Source organism: Balaenoptera acutorostrata, chromosome X (assembly GCF_949987535.1).
Source record: "Balaenoptera acutorostrata chromosome X, mBalAcu1.1, whole genome shotgun sequence".
NCBI classification, from domain to species: Eukaryota; Metazoa; Chordata; class Mammalia; order Artiodactyla; family Balaenopteridae; genus Balaenoptera; species Balaenoptera acutorostrata.
The window spans coordinates 91,781,974-91,806,775 of record NC_080085.1 but is presented as its reverse complement, the minus strand read 5'-3'; positions in this window follow the sequence as shown (position 1 = coordinate 91,806,775).

The window sequence follows — 24,802 nt, the reverse complement described above, 5'->3', positions numbered from 1 at the left end:
TACTGGGGCCCTGGAAGTTAAGTCTCCAGCCTTGAGTGCCAAGGTTATCCAGATGTTTCAATTCAAATGATACAAGGCAAGTTTGAGTACAGATATAAATGTCTAGAGTGCTCACTTTCCCCTTAGCTTTTGACTCTATATTAACTGCCTATTAGATATAATACATATCTGGAAGGCCCACAGACACCCCAAACTCACAACATCCACAATCGAATTTATCCTCTTTCCCCAAAACTTGGTCCTTGCCATACTCCTCTCAGTAAGTGGTGTCATCTTCTGGCTCAAGCCAGAAACCCAGGAACCACCCTTGATACTTCCCTCTTAATCTCTATATTCAGTCCATCAGTAAATTCTATTATTTCCACCTCAAAAATAAACCCCAAAGCTAGTTTCTTCTCTCCACCTGAATCATCTGGTCCAAGCCATCATCCTCTCTCACCTAACTGACTGCAAAAGTCTCCTAATTGACCTCCCTGCCTCGACAGGTTCCACCTTCAAGAATTCTTTCTCTATCCATCAGCCAATATGATTTTCAGAAAACACAAATCATGTTACTACCCTATTTCAAACCCTTCAATGAGAGTCATATAGTGTTCATAAATTGGAAGATTCAACATAGTAAAGATGCCAATTTTCCCCAAATTGATATAGAGGTTGAAGGCAATTGTTATCAAGATCCCTGCAAGAAGACCTACTAGAGAATGGACTTGAGGACACGGGGAGGGGGAAGGGTAAGCTGGGACAAAGTGAGAGAGTGGCATGGACATATATACACTACCAAATGTAAAATAGATAGCTAGTGGGAAGAAGCCGCATAGCTCAGGGAGATCAGCTTGGTGCTTTGTGACCACCTAGATGGGTGGGATAGGGAGGGTGGGAGGGAGGGAGATGCAAGAAGGAAGAGATATGGGGATATATGTATATATATAGCTGATTCACTTTGTTATAAAGCAGAAACTAACACACCATTGTAAAGCAATTATACTCCAATAAAGATGTTAAAAAAAAAAAAGATCCCTGCAAGATTTTTTAAAAGCATAGACAAGCTTGTTCTAAAATTTATATGGAAAGGCAAAGGAACTAGAATAGGTCAAACAATTTTGAAAAAGACGGATAAAGTGAGAGGAATCAATCCACTTGATTTCAAGACATAACTAGAGCAATCAAGACTATGTGGTATTAGCAGAGGGACAAACATCGATAAGGGAAACAGAACAGATATTCCAAAAATAGACCCACACAAATATGCCCAACTGACTTTTGACGAATGTGCAAAAGAATTCAAATGGTGCTGGAGCAACTGAACATTCATAGGCAAAAAGATGAACCTCGACTTCAACTCACTCCTTATATAAAAATTTACTCAAAATGGATCACAAACTTAAATGTATATCATAAAACTATAAAACCTTTAGGACAAAAATAGGAGAATGTCTTCAAGATCTGGGGCTAGACAAAGAATTCTTAAACATGGCATGTTCCCTAAAGGGAAAAATTGAAGAATTAGATCTCATCAGAATTAAAAACTTTTAATGGGATGAAGGTGGTCAGAAGGCACATACTTCCGGTTATAAGATAAATAAGTACTGGGGATATAATGTACAACATGATGACTACAGTTAATAGTGCTGCATGGTAACCTTTAAAAATAGTGAATCACTGTACTGTACACCTGTACCTTATATAATATTGTACATCAACTATACTTCAATTTAAAAATTTGAAAAATAGTGCTGCATGATATATATGAAAGTTGCTAAGAGAGTAGATCCTAAAAGTTCTCATTACCAGGAAAAAAATTTTTATAACTATATGAGGAAATGGGTGTTAACTAAACATACGACTACCATAAGACCCAGATATCGAATACTTGGGAATTTCTAGCAATGAAATGAAACTGATGTTCACACAAAAACCTGTACATGAATGTTCATAGCAGCTTTTATTCACAATAACCAAAACTAGAAACAATCCAAATGTCAGTAACAGGTGATGGTTAAGTAATACTACTATGGAACAAAAAGGAACAAACTATTGATACAAGCAACAGCATGAAATAGATCTCAAGGGAATTATGCTGAGTGAAGAAAAAGAAGCCAGTTTCAAATGTTATGTACTGTATGATTCCATTCACATAACATTATCAAAGTGACAAAATTATAGAGATGGATAATAGATCAGTGCGTGCCAGGAGTTAGAGTGCTACGAAGCAGGTAATACCAGGGAGCTTCTTTGGGGGTGATGGAGCACTTCTGTATCCTGATTGTCATAATCGTTACACAGATCTATACATGCGATAAAATTTCATAGAACCACACACACACACACACACAGTGAATCTGATCAAGTTTTGTTCTTGAGTTAATGCAGTGGTTCTCAACCATAAGCAATGTTGCCCAGACCCAGGGGACATTTGGTAAAATATGGAAATATTTTTGGTTGTGGAAACTGAGGCAAGGGATTGCTACTGGCATCTAGTGGGTAGAGGCCACTGATGCTACTAAACATCGTGCAATGCATAGGAAAGCCCCCCACAACAAAGAATTATTCAAAATGACAATAGTTACAGCAAAAAGGCCCAGCCTCTGGACTGGAATTTCATGTGCAAACAATTCAGTTCCAGAGAACAAACCTGAAGCGTATGTGGTGTTCCAAGACAGGATAGGAAATGCAAATATCAATCACTTTTATTGCCACATAAAATCGCCAGTAGTAACAGACATCTCCAGGCTGTCTTTCCTTCCCTCTGGTCCTCTCTAAAGGCTAGGACTACATATGCAAATAGCCTCAGTGAGTTTTCCTCTCACTTTGTCGGTGTACACACAGTCTCGAGAGTCTGAAGGAATTACAGAGAACTGTGGTTCTCCCAAAGGTAGGCATAAGAAGCCCCCACATGCCCCTTATATCTCTAAGAAATAATGCCTATTCTTTTTTTAAAAGCCAAAGTGTTGGCTTCTGACATGAATGAATAATCTATTTATGATATTTAATGAAAATTGACATCACATCACTGGTGTTTCATCAAAAGCCACCCCACTCTTCCTGTCAGTCTTTTTGTGGTGGATTATCAGGGGTGCTCTGTAGGAACTTTTGGTCAAGGACTGAAAATATTTCAAATGCCTAGCTAGAGTCTCCTTGTAGGGAGAAGTAAGAATTAGAAACCACACGGTGCTATGAATGGGCTCCTGCAGACCTTAAGGAACCAAAAATCCCTCCACCCCGTCCTCACTGCTGGCCATAGCTGGGACAGGTGACTCCCACTTGCGGCAGAAACATAATCTTTAAGTATGAAATTTCCATAATGTTACAGCTTTCTTGGCTGCAAGGGTCCTTAAAACCCATCTTGAGATTGCCTCAGTTTACAGACCAGAATAAAGACCTCTGGTCTTCATTCAAACATCATTAGTTCCTTCACAAAGGGAGTATTGCCTGATAGAAGGACTCCTCATGGGTAGAGTGGTTTAACATGAAATTTGGTTTTCAAGAGCACATTCCTTCTGTAAAGCCTACTAAGCCTGCATCAGCCAGTCGGCCTTCAGCAAGGGGAAAGCAGGCAAGTGTGCCATCTTGGTGGGGTAGTGCCAAAGCCACACCTAGGTCACCCCAAGCCTCTGTATGGGGACATCAGCTCCATTTTATCCTGGCATTTAGCTCCTGGAGGCTAGTGTCTAATGCCTCCAAGTAAAAGGAATAAAATATTGATTCATGCAACAACGTGGATGAACTTAACATTATGCTAAGTGAAAGACACAAAAGGCCACATGTTGTATGATTCCATTTACATGATATGCCCAGTATAGGTAAATCTATAGAGACAGAAAGTACATTCATGGTTGCCAAGGGCTGGGGAAGGTGGAAATGGGGAGTGAGTGCTTAATGGGTACAAGTTACCTTCTGGAGTGATGAAAAGGTTCTGGTACTTGATAGTGGTGATGATTGCACAGGATTATGAATGCACTAAATGCCACTGAATTGCACACTTTAAAATGGTAAGATAGTAAATTTTACAATATGTACATTTTACCACAATAAAAAGAGAAAAAATTACATTCATCTTTTAGTTCCATTTCTAGTAATTCTATTTGGTTCTTTCTGATATTTATTTATAGCTTCCTTGTGTTTTTTACATCCTCTCATTTATTTAAACATGTTAAACATGTTTCTAAATAGTTTGCATCTGATAATAACTTTGGGGATCTACATCTTTAGTTTATTGTTTGTACTAATAGTGGCTTTTTTAAAAATTGTGTGTATGTTTGACTGGGCTTTATCTGTGAGAGTCTTGTTAAAGTCTTAGTTAGGGGTAGACGCCTCCATAAAGGACCAGATTTGCTTCTGCCACATGTCTGGATTTGCCACTGAAAATGAATTGGGCTATGCTGATAGTATTCATTTGAACTCCAAAACCACATGAGGCCAGGCTTGTGATTGCAAACATCAAAGGACTCTAATAAGAAAGTGAAAATAAAATGTACACTTTTTGGAAGTGGAAGAAAATATTTGCAAATCATGAAGAGTCTAGTCTCCAAATATGTAAAGAACTCTTACAACTCTTTAACAAAAAGACAAACACCCAGTTAATAAATAGGCAAAAGGCATGAATAGACATTTCTCCAAGATATACAAATGGCCAATAAGCACGTGAAAATATGCTCAACATCATTAATCATCAGAAAAATGTAAATCAAAACCACAGTGATACCACTTCACACCCACTAGGATGGCTACAATTTTTAAAAACCCTGAAAATAACAAGGGTTGGCAAGGATTTGGATAAATTGGAACCCTCATACATTGTTGGTAGGAATGTAAAATAGTGCAGCTGCTGTGGAAAACAGTTTGGTGTTTCCTCAAAAAGTTAAACGTATGACCCAGTAACTCCACTCCTAAATATATACCTAAAAGAATTGAAGACAGATATTCAAACAAAACTTGTACACGAATGTTCACAGCAATCAAAGCCGTGCTATTCACAATCACCAGAAGGTGGAAACAATTCAAATGTACATCAGATGCAAATGAATAAACAAAATGTGGTCTATTTGTATGATGGAATATTATTCAATCATAAAAATTAATGAGGTACTGATACATGGCACAACATGGTAACCTCAAAAACATGACACTAAGTGAAAAAAGTCAGACACAATTGATCACAAATTGTATGATTGCATTTGCATGAAATATCCAGAATAGGAAAATCCATAGAAATAGAAAGTACATTAGTGGGACTTCCCTGGTGGCACAGTGGTTAAGAATCCACCTTCCAATGCAGGGGACACGGGTTCAATCCCTGGTCTGAGAAGATCCCACATGCCACAGAGCAATTAAGCCCATGCGCCACAACTACTGAGCCTGTGCCCCAGGGCCCGTGCCACAACTACTGAGCCCACGCGCCACAACTACTGAAGCCTACACACTCTAGGGCCCGTGCTCCGCAACAAGAGAAGCCACCGCAATAAGAAGCCTGCGCACCGCAAGTAAGAGTAGCCCCCTTTCGCCACAACTAGAGAAAAGCTCGCATGCAGCAATGAAGACCCAACACAGCAAAAAAGAAAAGATAAAGAAAGTACATTAGCGTTTACCAGGGGCTGCTGGGAGAGAGGTCTGGGAAATGACTGCTAATGGGTATGGAGTTTCTTTATAGGATGATGAAAATGTTCTTGGATTAGATAATAGCAACAGTTGCACAACATTGTGAATATACCATGGCTGTAATGACTGAATGGTATATTAATTTTTAAAAAATCATAACAGCTACCATTATTGAGCATGTTCTCTCTGCAAAGCATCATTCTAAGAGGGTTCAAATCCAAGATCCAACACTCACTAGCTGGGTGCCTTTAGGCAAGTTACTTAATCTCTCTGTGACTCGATAACATCATCTGTAAAATGAGGATAACAGATGTATCTACCTCCATAGGGCTGTTATGAAGATTAAATGTGTTAATATGTAGAAAGCACTTTGAACAGTGCTTGGCACACAGTAAGAATTAGCGAAGTGTTAGATACAGGCATACCTCGTTTTACTGTGCTTCGCTGTATTGTGCTTTGCAGATATTGCATTTTTTACAAATTGAACCTATGTTGTCAGATTATGGTTGGCAGTTTTTAGCAATAAAGTACTTTTAAATTAAGGTATATGCATTGTTTTTTTTAGATGTAGTGCTATTGCTCACTTAATAGAGTACAGTATAGTATAGTATAAGCATAACTTTTATATGCACTGGGAAACAAAAAAATTTCTGTGACGCTTTGTTATTTGCTTTATTACAGTGGTCTGGAACTGAACCCACAGTTTCTCCGACGTACGCCTGTACTGTGATCATTTCAATGAATTCTCACAACAACCCCACGAAGTAGGTACAATTAGTTATTCCCATTTTACAGATGAGAAAACTAAGGCACAAAGAGAATAAGCAACTCACCAGGTGAGCCAGCTAGCAAGTGGCAAGCAAAGCTAGGATTTAGACACCAGCAGTCTGGCTTCAGGGTCCCTGCTCTCAACTACTGCCATGCTCTACCTCGCATAAATTCGGTATATCAAGCCCTGGAATTCATAGCTATTTTTGCCTAGGATGAGATTCAATTAGGTATTTAAGGTTTTCAAAAAGTGGATCAATTTAAGTAAATATGTTGAGTGAACACTACCATGGCTGGTACCCAGGCATGGCAAAACTTTCAAGGGTACATGAATGACTGAGGTTTAGAAAACATTGGAGTAAACCATGGAAATCTAAGATATGACAGAATATACCTGAGCTGTTACCAATGTACTAGGTAGGCTACTGCCCACCATGATTAAAATCTGTATGGGGAATTCCCTGGTGGCCCAGTGGTTCGGATTCTGCGCTTCCACTGCACAGGGCACGGGTTCGATCCCTGGCTAGGGAATTAAGATCCCGCAAGCCACTCTGCGTGGCCAAAAAACAAATAAATAAAAATTTTTAAAAAAACCCTTATGGATCTCTTGTGTAATAACTCATCCCAGGCCATAATTGTTCACCAGGTATCTAGTCAAAAGAGAGGGAAGCCTGCAGAACTCAGCGAAAGCTGGCCTGAGGAGGAAACATCTTGATTAAAGTTGGAGAGAAGTTGTGGAGGTGCCATCCCTTGACATCTGTTTGAAAGTGAATTGGTCAACCAGCCATCTATTCCCTGGTTTCCTACCCACCACCCCCTGGGAACATGAGGCACAGTAGTCACAGTGCCCCAAAATATTTTAATTTCTTTTTAAATTAAAAGAAAAAATTAATATGATCCAGCCCAAATTATATTCGTCTTTATACCAACAGGTGTAAAATATAATTTTTAAAAAATATTATGGAGGAAGAGGCCCAAGAAGGCAGAATTGCCTAGGGCCCACAAAAGTCCTAATGTGGCCCTGATACTGGGGTGGGTCTCACGACCTCTCCCTCCTGACTGTCTTGAAGGAATCAGTTCAGAAGCCAATGCACGTAGCACCCTGATCCTGTTAGCATCCCCTCAGTGTTGAGAAAAGTAAAGGGACCACATTTGGGAAACCCAGCACTCCTGGATCCCAAATCTCTGGGTTAGGGAAACTCAGCCAAGGCGGCCCTGGTGCAAGGGGGGAGAGGCTTGAACCAGCGCAGGAGGAGGCAGCCCAGGAGGAGGTGGACTGGCACTCAGGATTTTTTTTTTTTTTGGCCACGCTTTGTGGCATGTGGGATCTTAGTTCCATGACCAGGGATCGAACCCGCATCCCCTACAATGGAAGCGCGGAGTCTTAACCACTGGACCGCCAGGGAAGTCCCACTCAGGATTTTCAAAGACTGCCCAATGTCCTGCTTCCCCAAAATACCTTTCCCCCTCCTCCACTCCTGTCTGGAATCACACCATTATTTACTCCTTTGAAATAAGACAGCAAGAGTATTGTGAAAAGCGCACAAACTCACTCGTATGCCCATGGTCAAGTTGCCTGGCTTCACTGGGGCTCAGTTTTCTGTGTAAAAAGAATGGGGAGATAATAATGGTGGTTGTAAAAGTAAACGGAGGATAAATTATGCACAGTGCTAAGCAGAGAACTCATTTTTTTTTAAGTGATTATTTTCCAGATCTTACTTCCCTGACCAGGGATCAAACCCGTTCCTCCTGGAGTGGAAGCGCGGAGTCTTAACCACTGGACCGCCAGGGAAGTCCCGATGAAGTGATTCTTATAATATGAAGGACGTCAAAACGTCCTGGAACACCTGCAAACACTTCTTGGAGGAAGAACCACAATCTTTATTCGTGGCCTGGCCCTTTTTTTATTTGACACATCGGTAGGGAAAACAGCTCAGTAAGATAACTCTAGAAAAATGGAGAGAGAGGAGAGGAAGCGTCAGTGGGGAAGGCGGGAACTCTTCCCAAGTCTACAGTACCCGCCCGGGAATAAGGCGCGCTTTAGGCGCCTGCAGAGCCGGGTGCCTTAAGGTGAGCAGCAACCCAGAACAGCAAATGTTGCATGCGCCAGGAGCTGACCGTGCAGCACAGGCATGGTTGGATACATTAAGCACTTGGAAAGTTTCTATATTTGCACTCTGAGGTGGGTTCATTACTAAATAAAGTCCTTGGAGCTTTCTCAAGAGGCATGTGGGGCTTCTTGCAGCATGCATGCATCTGAGCACCCAGACTGCTTTGCAAACCTAACCGAAAACTCCAGGTCTCGGAATGCAGGGTGGGATCTGATTTCAAAAACCCCGTGCAAACAGCCTCCACGCCAATCATTTCGTCTTAACCGCTAGCTGGATTTGGCGGGTTTCGCGCGCGAATGTAACAAAATCAGATAGTCCCGTCCATTCCACCAACTTCTAGGAAGCGAGAACCTTGCTCAGAGCCCACGGCAAGATAAAGTAACTTCGCTTTAGCGCGCTTTGTTTTCTGGGCGCTCGTGCTTTACCCAGCTGTATCTCTCCGCCTTTTCCCCTGGGGAAGCAAGGAACACCGGCGACACTGCCGAATTGCGGAACATCGAGGGTTGGGCGGAAGAATATTCTTCAAACACTTCACAACCTGCACGAGGTAGTGTGCAGTCTTGCCCCCCGCCCGCAAACTGCTTTCGCAGTCCAGCACAGCCCCTTCCTCCGATCATACACTTCGTACAAGTTGCAAGCAGTCAGTTAAACGAGTCACCGTTCCCCGAATAAGCGCGCTCACTACCAGCACCACTCACACGCACTCGCCCTATTTTTTTTTACACACCCTGGCCGCGAGCGCGCCCCCATCGAGTCCCACCGACCCCCACGAGAGGCAATGTGAATTCTAGTAGGGGGCGTCTAACCGACGCGAACGCGTATGCTTTGAACCCGCGGAAGCAGCATACCCCTTTATATAAGACGCTCAAGCCCGAGCGTCGGCGCCAGAAGAGGTCCCGGCGCCAGAAGAGCAGCGCACGAGGTAGTCGCCACGGCCCCAGCGCGGAGTCGCCTGAGGCGCAAGGCCTCATCGACAGCAATCAAGGCATGGCGTGCAGCCACCATGACACCGGCTACCACAGCCTGGGAGTCGACGAGGACGAGAAAGAACTGCATAGTCAGTGTCTAGACGGGGACAGGTGCTTCGGCAAATTCCAGAAAAGGGACTTTCCCTGGGAAGGGCAGGTGGACGGGACGCTGCGCGGCAGCGGCCGTCCTACAGCCCGCGCACCGTGGGCTCTCTCGCCCCGGTCTCTCCTTTTTGCTTTTCTCTTTTCCCAGATGCGGAGTCTACCTTGACCTTGGAGACTGTAAGCGGAGAAGAGAGTGAGGCTACGCTGTCCGAACCTGAGCTCGGAGAAGCAGCAGCAGCAGCAGCAGCAGACTACTTTAATGCGGTCGGTTCCAGCCCCTCGGACGAAAACCGTGAGGGCGGCGGCGGCGGCGGTCTTGAGCCCCTGCAGCAGCAGGAGGAGCTGCCCCCCCCGGCCGCTGAGGGGCCACAGATCGTACCGGGAAAGCAGCGCCGCTACCGTACGGTGTTCACCAGGTTGCAGCGGCGGGAGCTGGAGAAAGCTTTCCTGTACACTCGTTACCCCGACGTGTTCGAGCGGTAAGTGGCTGGCTCCGGAGACGGACGCCTAGTTCTCCAGGATCCCGCGCTTATCCCAGGGCGCCTTAGGCTCTTTCCCAGGACCCTCCCCCTCCTCTCCTGGGCCAAAAGCTACTTAGGAGGCTTGAGGGCGCCGGGTCCGCCCTAGCTCTTTGGGCGTGGGGCAATGCCTGTAGAGCTTGCGGGGGTGCAAGACAGGAGCGGAACTCGGGTGGAGCAAGGAAGGCAGTGCCGATTAATCCTGCTTTAATTTAAAATCTTGGTAATTTGTTCATCATGGAGTTTTGCATTCATTTTTACATTTTGAAAATTGCATTAAAATATTTATCGTAATTACTCAGCTTTTTCGCGCCCTTTAAATTTTGCGCACGAGGCGAGCGCCTCATTGGCCTCACCTTAGTCTTGGCCCTGCCTCGTGGAGCGCCATTTCCAGGCGACAGAGTTTCGACCGTAAGAAAGCCAGTGACTTATTCCCGTTGCTTACCTTCCCCGGAGGCCTTGTGGTCCAGACAAGGGGAAGGCTTGTTCTGGCCCGGTAGTAATGGGGGACGAGGACAAATCGGTGTGAGGTTTAGGGGCGCCCTTTCAGGTTCCGTTGTATTCAATCTTCGTCCGCTAAAGAGCAAAAAGAATTTCCCTTGATCACTTGGCCAACGTGGTTTGAAGTTTCTCCTTGAGAGTTTACCGCTTCCTTTTACAATAAACAGAAATACTCTGGTTCAGAACGCCGCTTTTTTGGTATTTTGGCGTTTTATTTATTTATTTATTTTTAACCTCTTTATTGGGGTATAATTGCTTTACAATACTCAGTTTCCAACAAACGGAAAAATTAATTGCGTCATATTCAACTAACATACACTATCAGGAATTTTAATATGTATTCCCTTTTTATATTTTATTTAACAGATGAGTTGTCCATGGGAAAACCCTCCCTAAAGTAAACCTCAAGCTGTATTACAGGAAACTGTGGGAAGGGGTATAGAAATGTAAATGATATATTTTATCCACAACTCCAAATACTGAACATTTGCACTTTTCCCCCTCTCAGAGAGGCGATTGCAGGACGCTTGAATTTGCCTGAAACCAGAGTGCAGGTCAGTAAATCTTAATTTTAAAATTGGCAGGGCAGCCATTCTAAAACATGCTTTAGGTTTTGTCCTGGAAACTCTCAAGTTGGTGTGTTTTGTTGTCTTTTCCGTGTTTAGCAAATAAGTTTTGAACAATGGGCGCTTTGGGGGTGGGAAATAGGACAAGTAAGTTCGAGCTTATGGAAATTGTACTTTACCAGAGGGAATTCGATTTCCTAAAGGGAAAAATATAAAACACACACCTCTCTCCTCCTCTCTTTATACACACACACACACACACTTTTATTTCCAATAAATAAAGTTTATCTCCCTCTAACACTGGCATCCTTTAGGAAGGATGTTAGTACTCCCTGAAGGAATATTTCTATGTGGAATTTATTGGGGCTCAGTCTCACCTGGGAAGTATTCAAATGAATACACTGAAGAGCTAGGTTATAAGAAAGTTCAACTGTACTAAATTATTTAAACTACTTAAAACCAGGCATAAGCTCTTGGCTAAATGAGTGAACTTATAAATATTTAGATATTGGGGTGAGGGAGTAATTCAAACACAGAACATAGTACATGAGTAACTAATACACATTTAGTTAAACTGAAACTGATGGCCGGGGGTGGCTAAAAAGTCCAAGTCCCAGTGCCTAATCTTCCTGCTGCTGTTTTTAAGTGTTTTGCAAATCAGTGTAGAGAGTGGCAGTCTTAAATTCTAATTTTTTTGGAAGACTTTGATGTCAGCCTGAAGACATTGCTAAAATACTGCAGTTACGGTGGTAATGGGAAAAGGTTTGTAAGCTTTGGAAAATTATCCTCAAAAAATGAATCCAAAAAAGAGAAAGAATAATTTTGAATAAAGTTCCACTGACCTAAGAAGGAGTGAAATGTTAGAGAAGAATCGTATACATTCAAATATATGCATCGCAGGTGACATACAAATTCAACTTTATGAAACTACTAAATGCATAAGTGAATATTCTCTTGAAGAATTTTTAACATCTAAGATTTTTTTATCCTTTTTGGTGGTATTGTTTTGAAAAGGTGGGTTTCCGGAATTTGATTGGTTGTGAGGGTGATCTCACTTCAGGCCAGATTCTCACCTGTGTTAATTTAAAATACTTTTTTCATTTATTCAGGCAGTGATTACAAATTTGTAGATCATGGAATCAAAAAGTGACTATTTGAGGTCATAGAATACCATAGTTACATCAAAGAAGTATTTTCCCCCCTCAATATAAATATATAAATAAATGAATATACATATATATATATATCAGATGGCTTACTTGTTTTGCCCCAGAGCACATGCATGAGTACAGTGATGGAAACGTACTGCCCATCTGTCCGTGGTATGCAGAAAAGCAGGCCACTGGATGGTGGCATCCTAATGCCACAGGCTGGACCAACAGTCAGGCTTGGTCTCAGGACGAGTCTCAGACAGGCAAGGTAAACCCAGAGGAAAAGAAAAACAAGGTTTGCTGAATTGCTTTTCCTCATGCCTTGGTTTACATAGTCCTCTTAATGGATTTCTTAAGGGAAAATGAGCCAGAAGACACAAGTAAGGAAAAAGACAGTGTTCTCATAAATTTCCAAACACTACAGCATGAATTTCCCCAAGAAACTTAATAGATGCTTCCCCCACCCATCTTGTGCAAATATAGTAGATCTCTTTTATGAAACCAGTATTGGGAATATGGACCTAATATTGGCCCATACCAAAATTTGCCATACGTGGGCTTTTGGTTATGTTTAGGGAGATTAGACCACAGGTACATTTGAATCCCTCCAAAATGAGCTCTATTACAGTGGCCTTCTTCAGACTATATATCCGTATAGTAGAAGGACACCAAATCCTAAAATGGGAGAGAGAGAAGGTGGCTTCGGGCAGGCAGAGAGAAGAGGCCATTTGTCTCACTTAAAACCTGCCATTTGGGCACGTCCAAAAGGATTAAATACAATGTAAACCCCATCAACTAGTACACTAAGAGGACACTAAAGTCTAATTGATAGCTTGTTTGTTTGTTTGTTTGTTAATAGTTGGCAAGAGTTTAGGGAGATGCCTCTTTTGTGACCCCTGTCCCCACAGGATTGAACATAATTGGACCTTCCTGCCTTAGGAATGAGTGATGGGATTGGGGACTCCTGGTTAAGGAGTGGAGCTGGCAGGGCCTTGGGTACCCTAACACTCTGGGTAACAGTGGCTCCTGTCCAGCATCCTGAAACTGAAACTGGGACCAAATGAGCTGACCTTGTCCTGAGCCCAGAAAGGTTTGGAGGGTAGGGCAAATTGGAGAACACAAAATTGACAGTGGTGACAATAGGGTGCCCAATATCTTATCTGGGGAAAAGGATTTTGGGTTTAGTGAATTTGGGTTTAGTTAAGCTAAACTTTCCTTAACACTAACGGCTGAAATATCAAGGCAGTGTCCAGGGCTTCAGCACCTCTCATGTCCCAGCAAGACAAGCCACCAAGTCCCTGGGACCCCCATGATCAGGCCTCCATTGACATACCATCTGTTTTGAGTCTTACGAGGTTTCAGAGAAAGAATGATCTGTTAAACATCATTGAAGGAAACCTGTCTAAAAGTGCACCATGCCCCTATGGATTAGTTACTTCAGACTGAAGATGGGCTTTTCAAATAGGGTATGGTTCCCCTCGGTATGACTTTAATTGGACCCATCTTTATCCCACACTCAGCTTCCCTCACAACCATGATGACACTACTCCTGGTGAGAAGGGGGTGGAGGCAGCTGGACAGCGATAGCCCAACATTTCTTTACCTTGTTTCCAGGCATAGACATTAACAGCAGGGACCCGGTGCAATTCATCAGTTAGGCCTGCATCCAGGACTCGGAAAAAACCTATTAAGGAATATTAAAAATGAGAGACAAATCAATGTGCCAAAGTCTGGACTAGGCTTGGTTCACTAAGGGTTAGCTGAGGGAGGTGTGCTGTTTGCTTTCCTAAGATATTTTAGCAATAAGGGAATAGCTTCTCCTGCTGCAGTGTAAAATCTCAATGGCAGACTTGCATGGTGTGTGTTTTCTATTATGACATTAACTGTTCAATATACTAAACCAATCTCTTTTTCCCTCTGATTGAAGGTTTGGTTTCAGAACAGAAGGGCCAAGTGTAGAAGAGAAGAGAGGGCACTGATGTTCAGAAATGTGCCCCCCGTTGCCTTGGGCCCCCATATGGGGATAGCCTTTGATGAGCCCTATCAGGCAGTCCCTGTTTTAGAGCCTCCATGGGGATATGTTCCTGCAGTGCCACAGCCAGTCATGGCACTTGCACCACCTATGCTACCCGGGCCACCACTTCTGCCACCCGGCCCACCACCTCTGCCACCCGGGATGCCTTTGCCACCCCCACCACCTGTGCCTCCCTTTGCTGTGGGCCCTGTAGGTATGGCATGGGGCCCTGTCATCAATGGTCATCTCATGGGTCCCATTTTCTGAATATGGTATTCATGACAGTTCTTCCATAGTATCTTTGTACCAGATAGAAGTTGTTCACAGAACGTCAAAAGCAGTTCACCAAAATCCTGTTGGATAAATTGAATAAATGTACAAAATCAGTACCTGTTGTTTTTGGAGAAAACATTGTGTTTTCAATAAAGATGCAAGTTAGCAATATATTGATTTTTTGGTGTCAAATGGACTAAGTTGGGTACGCATGGGAATGGCTAAGACAATGCAATTCAAACAGAATGTCGAAGAAGCTTCCTTTCATAATGTAATAGCTCTGAGTCACCAGAATAGGTAACGGAGTCCTCCCAGTGCCTGTGGCAGGTTTACACTGACCACACGTTCTCCTCCCCCCATCCCCATCTGTACCCTGACCCGTTGGGAGCACATACATGTGCAAGGTGGGAAGGGATGACCCTCTGGTGAGAGTACAGTGTGTTTCCAGGCAGGGACATGTTCTATTCAAGGAGCTCAAAAGCCATGGACTCTAAGGGAATCTTCCTAAGAGGCTGCTCACAGGGCTGTAAGGAAAGGACGTGGCAGCCAAACATCCATCCGGTACTCTCCAAATTCTGTTCACTGCCCTCCATTTTATGGAGGTGATAGGGGAATAGGAACCATTCTGGTTCCAAGACACAAGAGGGGGCTCCATTAAGATCAGAAAATGGTTCTCTGTTTTCTCCCAGCCCAAAAGAACCTATTATTGTAGCTTCCCCAGCCCAGAGGCAGACAGTCACACTTTGAGGTGTATTTTGTCACCCTCAACATCCGAGAGATGGTCCCCTGAACAGAGTTCCAGAATAGGCACTCATTAAAAAGAAGCAGATCTTTGCTTTACCCATAATGTCGTCTTCATGTAAAGCTGCCAGGTGAGAAAAGAAAAACAAAAATGGGAGGTGGGAAAAGGAGGCCAGGCCAACTATTTTTAAAATATTACTTTCTTTTCAGTAGAACTCATGCTTCTGATCAATTTCTAGCAATGTACAGTGATTTTATGAACAGTCATGCTATGAAGTGACTGCAGTGACTTCAGATAGGGGTGTCACAGTGACACCAGAATTTCCTCGCACAGGAAGTGGGTTGGGGAGAAGGGACTTACCGAAGACAAGTTTCACAGCAGTTACATGTTCCTAGTTTGAAGGGAGGCTTTATTTTCATGGAAAAGCATATGACTTTTGCAGTATTGTCCAATATTTTGCATTCCTTTCTTCCCTCCCTTCACACATATGGATGCCAAATGTCAGCAAGGTGGTTGTATCAAATGTGGGACTCCTGCAGAAAAGAGGTTATTGCTACTGCAGAGGCCCCAGCCCCTGTTGGGAGTGAGGGACCTCCAGGATGCGCCTGTGCATACCCATTGCCATCCTCCCCCAGTGATTTTGAAACAACCATTCTCATTTCCCATTTTTGCCCCCTTTCCTTGTTGTTAAACATCAGGTTCCTCAATGCTGTAAGTCCTCTTGGAACTATGGGATCTGTACAAATTGAAGCTCCAGGACCCCATACAGCCTTGCCACCCTGAGACTCAAACAGTACCCAGTGCACAAATCCCACAGTTCACCCTCAGCTGCAGTCTGGCAAACAGAACATTTTTTCATCTCAGGCTGCCTGGAAGAAGCAAAAAAGTAAATACCCTTCCCCATAAGTGGATGGGGTCTTCAAGAGACATATATACTATTTTAAAAAAACATAGGACTTCCCTGGTGGCTCAGTGGTTAAGAATCCGCCTGCCAATGCAGGGGACATGGGTTCGATCCCTGGTCTGGGAAGATCCACATGCCGCGGAGCAACTAAGCCCATGAGCCACAACTACTGAGCCTGTGCTCTAGAACCTGCGTGCCACAACTACTGAGCCCACGTGCTGCAACTAATGAAGCCCATGCACCTAGAGCCCGTGCTCCGCAACAAGAGAAGCCACTGCAATGAGAAGCCCACGCACCGCAATGAAGAGTAGCCCCCGCTCACCACAAGTAGAGAAAGCCCACGCACAGCAACGAAGACCCGATGCAGCCAAAAATAATAAAATTTTTTAAAAAACCAAAAAACAAAAAAGAAAACACATCTACTTCTTCCAGGTGCCAGATGATTTAAGGAAGGATGGTGGGATGGGGGCAGAGGAAATATGCAAAACGTTTCTGCGTAAGATAGGTTCCGCTCAGTCTGGGTTTTAAAAGGGAGAGGTCTTTTAAAATAATCTCACAAAGAGCATCCTCTTAAAGTGCATTTCAAATATCCCCAAAGCATAGATCAGAAATTAATTATTTTAATATAAGGAAATTATTTCCATTTATTAAAAATCATTAGAAACTGACTATGGGCAAATATATTTACCTGAGATAGATGGTCTATAAAGACCTATAAAGGTGGCAGTTTTGGGTGACAAATTTTAAAAACATAATCTCAGGAGAAGTACAAGTGCTTCAGCATTTTACAGTAATAATTCTGGATGTGCTCTTTCTTTCTAAAGTTGTTTCACATTGATGAACACATGACAGTTTTCACAATAGTCATTTTTTTTTTAATTTTTATTTTATTTTTGGCTGTGTTGTGTCTTCGTTGCTGCACGTGGGCTTTTCTCTGGTTGCAGTGAGCAGGGGCTACTCTTCGTTGTGGTGCGCGGGCTTCTCATTGCAGTGGCTTCTCTTGTTGTGGAGCACGGGCTCTAGGCACGCAGGCTTCAGTAGTTGTGACACATGGGCTCAGTAGTTGTGGCTCACGGGCTCTAGAGCGGAAGTGCAGTAGTTGTGGTGCACAGGCTTAGTTGCTCCGTGGCATGTGGGATCTTCCCAGACCAGGGCTCGAACCCGTGTACCTTGCATTGGCAGGCGGATTCTTAACCACTGCGCCACCAGGGAAGCCCACACAATAGTCATTTTTGTGGTCAAATTAAGCAGGGAGAAGGTATGAGGTATTTGGGGGGAAAGAAAGCTTTTTTGATTAGAATTAGATTTATGTAACCTGGATCTTGTTTCAAACAAATCTAGTCAGAACCTTGGAGGTCTAACTTGGAAGAGCCTGAGAATCAAAATCCCAGCCATCCTTTGGACTACAAGTACTTAGGAAAAAAGGGCAAGGAAAGGAGAGACTAGAAATAATTATTTGGTTGAGAATACAAGTATCTTCCTTGAGATTGGTGTGAAAAGTGACTTTTTAAACAAAGAGTTACAGTACTGTAAGTGTATTTTTATTTATTTATTTATTTTGGCAGCATTGGGTCTTCGTTGCTGCGCACGGGCTTTCTCTAGTTGCGGCGAGCGGGGGCTACTCTTCATTTCGGTGCACAGGCTTCTCATTGCGGAGGCTTCTCTTGTTGGGAGCATGGGCTCTAGGCATGTGGGCTTCAGTAGTTGCGGTGCATGGGCTCAGTAGTTGTGGCTCACGGGCTCTAGAGTACAGGATCAGTAGTTGTGGCACACGGGCTTAGTTGCTCCACGGCATGTGGGATCTTCCCAGACCAGGGCTCGAATCTGTGTCCCCTGCATTGGCAGGCAGATTCTTAACTACTGCACCACCAGGGAAGTCCCTGTAAGTGTATTTTTATAAAGGGGAAGAGAGTTTGATCTGAGTTGTTTTCAAAAAAACAATCAGACATTTGCTTGCATTCTGAACATAGGGTAATATGCTTAAAGTTGGACATGCTCTGAACACATACAGATATACTGTTTTCCCACCCAGACATTTAGTGCTGGTATGACTCTCGGAATTGATGAAAACCTGAAAGTAAAATACCAGAGTGCTTCCCTGTATTTCCTGATTGGTAAATCCTACTTTGTCTAATTTGAATCCTGTAGCCCAGGGCCTCCTGTTGATGGAGGTGGGGGAGCTGGTATAAAGTGGTACATAGGCAGGGGTTCTCAGACCTTGAGTGGACACTTGCTGGAGGCAAATCATATCATAATGTAACTCTCATCACATGCCCTTCTTCCTAAGAATGCTGCACGAAATTATCATTTGGGGATTCATTTCAGGCTTTCCTAATGCTCCCTCCCAACTAGTCAAGGCAATAGAACGTCCCAAAGAGAATGAACTCTTGTGTCAGACACCTCCTCTTCTTAGCAGACACTTTCTCATCTTCCTTTAATGTACTTCCACACAAGGTCACGTTAATTTGGCAAATGAGACAAATGTTCACAAGTCCTGCAGTCAAAGGACAGTGATGACAGAGAATCAGTCCAGTCATTTCATGCCACTCTTCCAAGCCAAGTGCCTTTCTTTTTCTGAGGGATACTCAGCTTAGAGGAAGAGACCCTGGTATTCTCTCTGAACTGGAGGGGGCTTTCACGGTCATCCAGTCCACCCCCTTCATTTTGCAGATGAGAAAACACAGGCCCAGAGCAGTGGAGTGGCCTGCCTTGGGTAGCATGCACAGTTCATCCTGGAGAAGGCCAGCCTCTGTGTAGCCGTACCCTCCCCTGGGCCCAGGATTTCCAAGCCAGGGGCAGCACACACGAGGCCAGGTTCAGCTCCTCTGTGCTCATCACCTCCATCCGCCCAGAACTCTTTCCTTCAAGGGGCTACAAACTCAAGGCTCCTTCCCAAGCTTCGGCACTGGGCCATTTTACCTCTAGGAAAAGTAAGCAGCTTCCCCTGAAGGCATGCAGTATCCTGGTGTCTACTCTTGAACACTGAACAGCAGGGGCTTGAGAGAGTGGTGCAGTTTGTACCCTCCTCACAAAAGGCCAAGTATGCTTCCATTACAATAACCCGCGTTTCTCCCAATCCCCTGGCAAAGCTGTGCCTGCCAACTGGCAGCACAGAACATAAGCCATAGCCAGCTCTGGGCTTGTGTTGAATTAACTTTTTTTGTAAAGTAGGCTAATAGTTTGGAAACTGTCATTATGCAATTAGTATTCATTTTGAAATGTGGTTATTTATGCTTTGCCTTGATCAATGTCACACTCTCTCCTTCTCAGATGTCACTGCAATGCTCTGGGGCAGGGACCCAAAGTGCAATGGTGTAAATTTAATTTTCAAATGCACCCCGATGGTCTGCATGCCTCCCCATGCAAAGCATAGATCTTAAGGAGACTGTCTGGATTCCCAACATTTACATGCAAATATTTTTAGACTCTAGGAATACAAAAGACTCCCTCTGAAAGCACACTCTGTTGTGCTTCACAAACAAGGGGACACAAGTGATTGAAGAGGCAGCACCCAGGCATGTGCAGCATAATTGATACACCTGGACCCTTCTGAACCACAGCCCAGACAAAACTAGGGCCTCTCTGAGAAATGCAGAGCTGGAACACAATTTTCTATTCTTGGCCCAAGAATCTTGGTTTAGGAAAAAACAGGAGGCAGAGTAGAGATTAAGGAATAGTCTGACCAGTTCCCCTTGAACAAGGGAGACAAAGAGATGAAGCAAAAGATGTTTTGAAGTCAGGAGTGGAAATAAAAGGCCTTGGTGACCCACGTGCATGGCTGGGCCCTGAGCTGTTGCTGGGGAGTAGGGAGCTGGGGAGTTAGTGGGCACTAGCAGCTGAGTAGTGTCTCTGGGAGGTAGCCAGTGGGGCACAAGGAGGTGGCCCTGGCTAGCTGAGCTTTACAAAAAAGAAGAAAGGAAAAACAGAACTCAGGTTAATATGCAAATCAGTCCCTAATATCTCCGTCCATAGTCCGCATCACAAGATAAAACAAGGCGGCAACTCTTTCTCTTTTCCTCTCATCTCTACATTCCTTTAACTCAAATGATCACTTCAAGGGGTCTCACCAGGATTGAAATATTCATGAGGAAAGAGGGAAAGTCAGCACAGAGAGGGAACCCTATTACCATGTGATTGCCCCTGGCCCAGGTCCCCAGCCCTAGCACCTCAAAATAAAAACAAACAAAAAACCCCACCCAAAATGGTTCTATACCTTCATTTTATCCTGAAGGAATTTCTAAGGGTGTCCAGTGAATTCCATGGGCTCACCTACCATGTCAAAACCTCAACTCCAACAGGGAGTCAGATGGAAATACTGCAGGGTGCTAAGCTGGTTCTTCTGTTGTTTATTTAACACAAAAGCTTAGACTTCAGGAATCTGCATGGCCAAATCTGTTCTTGCATTAGGTGAACATATTCTATAGCCTCATAACTCTCTCGGCTTAACACTCTATTTAAGAGAGTGATAGTTTAATTAGGTCCTGTTTGTTTATTTTTGTTTTTATTTTCATTACTCTAGGAGGTGGATCGAAAAAGGTCTTCCTGCAACTTATGTCAAAGAGTGTTCTGCCTATGTTTTCCTCTAAGAGTTTTATAGTATCCGGCCTTACATTTAGGTCTTTAATCTATTTTGATTTTTTTTTTGTATGGTGTTAGGGAGTGTTCTAATTTCATTCTTTTACATGTAGCTGTCCAGTTTTCCCAGCATCATTTATTGAAAAGACTGTCTTTTCTCCACTGCATATCCTTGCCTCCTTTGTCATAGATTAGGTGACCATAGGTGCGTGGGTTTATCTCTTGGCTTTCTATCCTAATGAAACTTCAAAGCTTTTGCACAGCAAAGGAAACCATAAACAAGCGAAAAGACAACCCTCAGAATGGGAGAAAATATTTGCAAATGAAGCAACTGACAAGGGATTAATCTCCAAAATATACAAAGAGCTCATGCAGCTCAATATCAAAACACAAAAACCCAATAAAAACTGGGCAGAAGATCTAAGTAGACCTTTCTCCAAAGAAGACATACAGATGGCCAAAACACACATGAAAAGATGCTCAACATCACTAATTATTAGAGAAATGCAAGTCAAAACTACAATAAGATATCACCTCACACCAGTCAGAATGGCCATCATCAGAAAATCTACAAACAACAAATGCTGGAGAGGGTGTGGAGAAAAGGGAACCCTCCTACACTATTGGTGGGAATGTAAATTGGTACAGCCACTATGGAGAATGGTATAGAGATTCTTTAAGAGACTAAAAATAGAGCTACCATATGATCCAGCAATTCCACTCCTGGGCAGATATCCAGAGAAAACCATAATTCAAAAAAATACTTGCACCCCAATGTTCATTGCAGCACTATTTACAATAGCCAGGACATGGAAGCAACCTAAATGTCCATCAACAGAGGAATGGATAAAGAAGATGTGGTACATATATACAATGGAATATTACTCAGTCATAAAAAAGAACAAAATAATGCCATTTGCGGCAACACGGATGGACTTAGAGATTGTCATACTGAGTGAAGTAAGTCAGACAGAGAAAGATAAATAGCATATGATATCACCTATATGTGGAATCTAAAAAAGTGGTACAAATGAACTTATTTACAAATCAGAAACAGACTCACAGATGTAGAAAACAAACTTGTGGTTACCAAGGGGGAAAGGGGGGGTGATAAATTGGGAGATTGGGATTGACATATACACACTACTATATATAAAATAGATAACTAATAAGAACTGACTGTAGCACAGGGAACTCTACTCAGTACTCTGTAATTGCCTATATGGGAAAAGAATCTAAAAAAGAGTGGCTATATGTATATGTATAACTGATTCACTTTGCTGTACACCTGAAACTAACACAACATTGTAAATCAACTATACTCCAATAAAAATCAATTTTTTAAAATGATCAATCCATTCATTCCAAACAGAAAGTAAGGAAGCTGGTTACCAGCTGTGATCCTAGTAAACATGTGGGACATGAAGAGATGAGGAAGTCATCTTCACAAGTCATGAGATCGCTGTCCAGGAGTAACAAGCAAAGTCAAGGCCAGAAACCAAGGTCCTTTAGCCTCACCCTACTCCTCCTTATCATTTCCTCCCCTGAGAACCATGAGAAAGCCTCAATTCACTGGCAAAAATCAAAAGGTATTTTTTTTACATCTTTATCGGGTTATAATTGCTTTACAATGTTGTGTTAGTTTCTGCTGTACGACAAAGTGAATCAGCTATATGTACACATATATCCCCATATACCCTCCCTCTTGAGCCTCCCTCCCACCCTCCCCATCCCACCCCCTAGGTGGTCACAAAGCAGCGAGTTGATCTCCCTGTGCTATGCAGCTGCTTCCCACTAGCTACCTGTTTTACACATGGTAGTGTATATATGTCAATGCTAATATCTCAATTCGTCCCAGCCTCCCCTTCTCCCGCTGTGTCCACAAGTCTCTTCTCTACATCTGCGTCTCTATTCCTGCCCTGCCACTAGGTTCATCAGTACCATTTTTCTAGATTCCATATATACGCGTCAAACGGTATTTTTAATAACTCTTTTAATACCTCCTCTGCTACATTTCAGGGACCTGTGCACAAGTGTAGCTTCTTCTCCCATATAACTGATAAGCCTTATAACATTATACACCATCCTCTCAATTAAATAACATCACATTTGCAAGGAACTTCAGTTTATCAGGACTGTATATTTATTACAGGAAAAAACAAATTGCCAGGAAAGCCTTTTTCTCCCTTTTCTCCGTTTTTTTAAATTTTAATTTTCCTGGGTTTTTTTTTTTCCTGTTGCTTTCATTGTGTTATGCTTTGTATAATCTTTTAAAGAAAGTCCCAGGGGTCAGCACACATTCAGTCTAATTGCCTACATCTTTCCCAGTTACTGTCTCAGCAAAGAAATTTGATCTCCAGAATGATAAGTCTGAAATACTACAACCTCACAGCCTATCCCCAGAATATGCCATGCTCATTTCTGACCCTACGTCCTTGCTTGTACTATTCCTGTGCCCTCCCCTCATCTAGCTGAATCATTCAGGGCTTACCTGCTTCTCTTTTGCCTTTTCCTCCTTCTGTCACTGCTCCTTCCTTTCCTAATCCCTCCTACCCAGCTGTTGCCTCCCTTCCCTACATTCCTGTAGGCTTGAGGTATGGATCAGAACCTTCATAGCTTCTGGCATCTCACTGAAACTTAACCATTTCATAGATGCAATTCTTATATCCCTTACCTGCACAGGAAGCACCTGAAATTTCTGCCCACTGCGTCTCCTATTTTCTTGTTCCCCAATTGCACCGAGGATGTTGCAGAATTCAAAAAACAAAAAAACAAAACAGTGGTCATGGATTACGATGATCACTATTTTGCAGATAAGGAAACTAAGACACAAAGAGGATAAGTAACCTGCCCCAAATCACACAGCTGATGAGTGGCTATAATAGAATTCAAACCAAAGTCTTTTCACTTTGATGTATACACACTCGTTGAAGTAAACATTGAATTTTGTTTACTATGCTCTAAATTTGAGAGGAAAATGGACTAATGAATGTTTTCACAAGTTTTTCAACAGAAAAGATGGAAATACACAAAAACATGATTTTCTTGTTAAATTTCAATTCATCAGAAAGCTCCATTAAGAAGAAGAACCCCATTTCTTGGACATTCTGATGTATTAAGCATTTACTTTAATATATCATCATGTAATTTTCTGGATGAAACTTAAGCAGGTAAAATCATTTTGTATCAACCTGGCTTTTTTTTTTTTTAATTTGTTCTTCTACCTGAGCTATTGGATATTTAACTGCATCCCTTTTTCTCTGTTTTAAGCTGTCCTTTTTAAAAGAGAACATGATCTCCCTTTCTCTGGGTGAATTATAAGCAGTCTATGAACACACAATATCATTGGAATCTGGAAGTGTCATACTTTAAAAAGCAAGGCAAAATCAGAGCATGAACGTGACCAACTCTCTCCTACTTTGAATCCAATGCTTCCAAAATGTTCCTATTTTAGTGGGTTTGTGTGTGTGCATGTTTTTTTAGTTTATTGGTATGGTTTGTCTGGCAATACTTATAAAAGCAGTTCGTGGATCACATATATGGCCAAATGATTTTCAGCAAGGGTGCCAAGACCATTCAATAGGGAAAGGACAGTCTCTTCAACAAATGGTGCTAGGAAAACTATATCCACTTGCAAAAAAATGAAGGTGGACTCTTACCTTACACCATATCCAAAAATTACCTCAATGTGGATCAAAAACCTAAATAACCTCTTCCCTTAGGGACCTGTTGCACTCAGATGCTCTGTCCTAGTCATGCTCTGAGCTCTGCATTATTGGCTCTTCTCTCTTTTTTTTGGCATTATTGGCTCTTTTCTCTTTTGCACAAACGTGCACATGAGATCTTTAGCTTGAAAATATCCCAATGGTCACATCAGTCTATTTCATTCTGTGCTTCTTTTGGGCATCAGAATGTCCCCCACTAGCTGCCGAGTTGCTCCCAGTGAGGTCAAACAAGAAATAATTGTCCATTTATGGCAGAGTTTTTCCAATGTGAAATTCCAACTGGCTA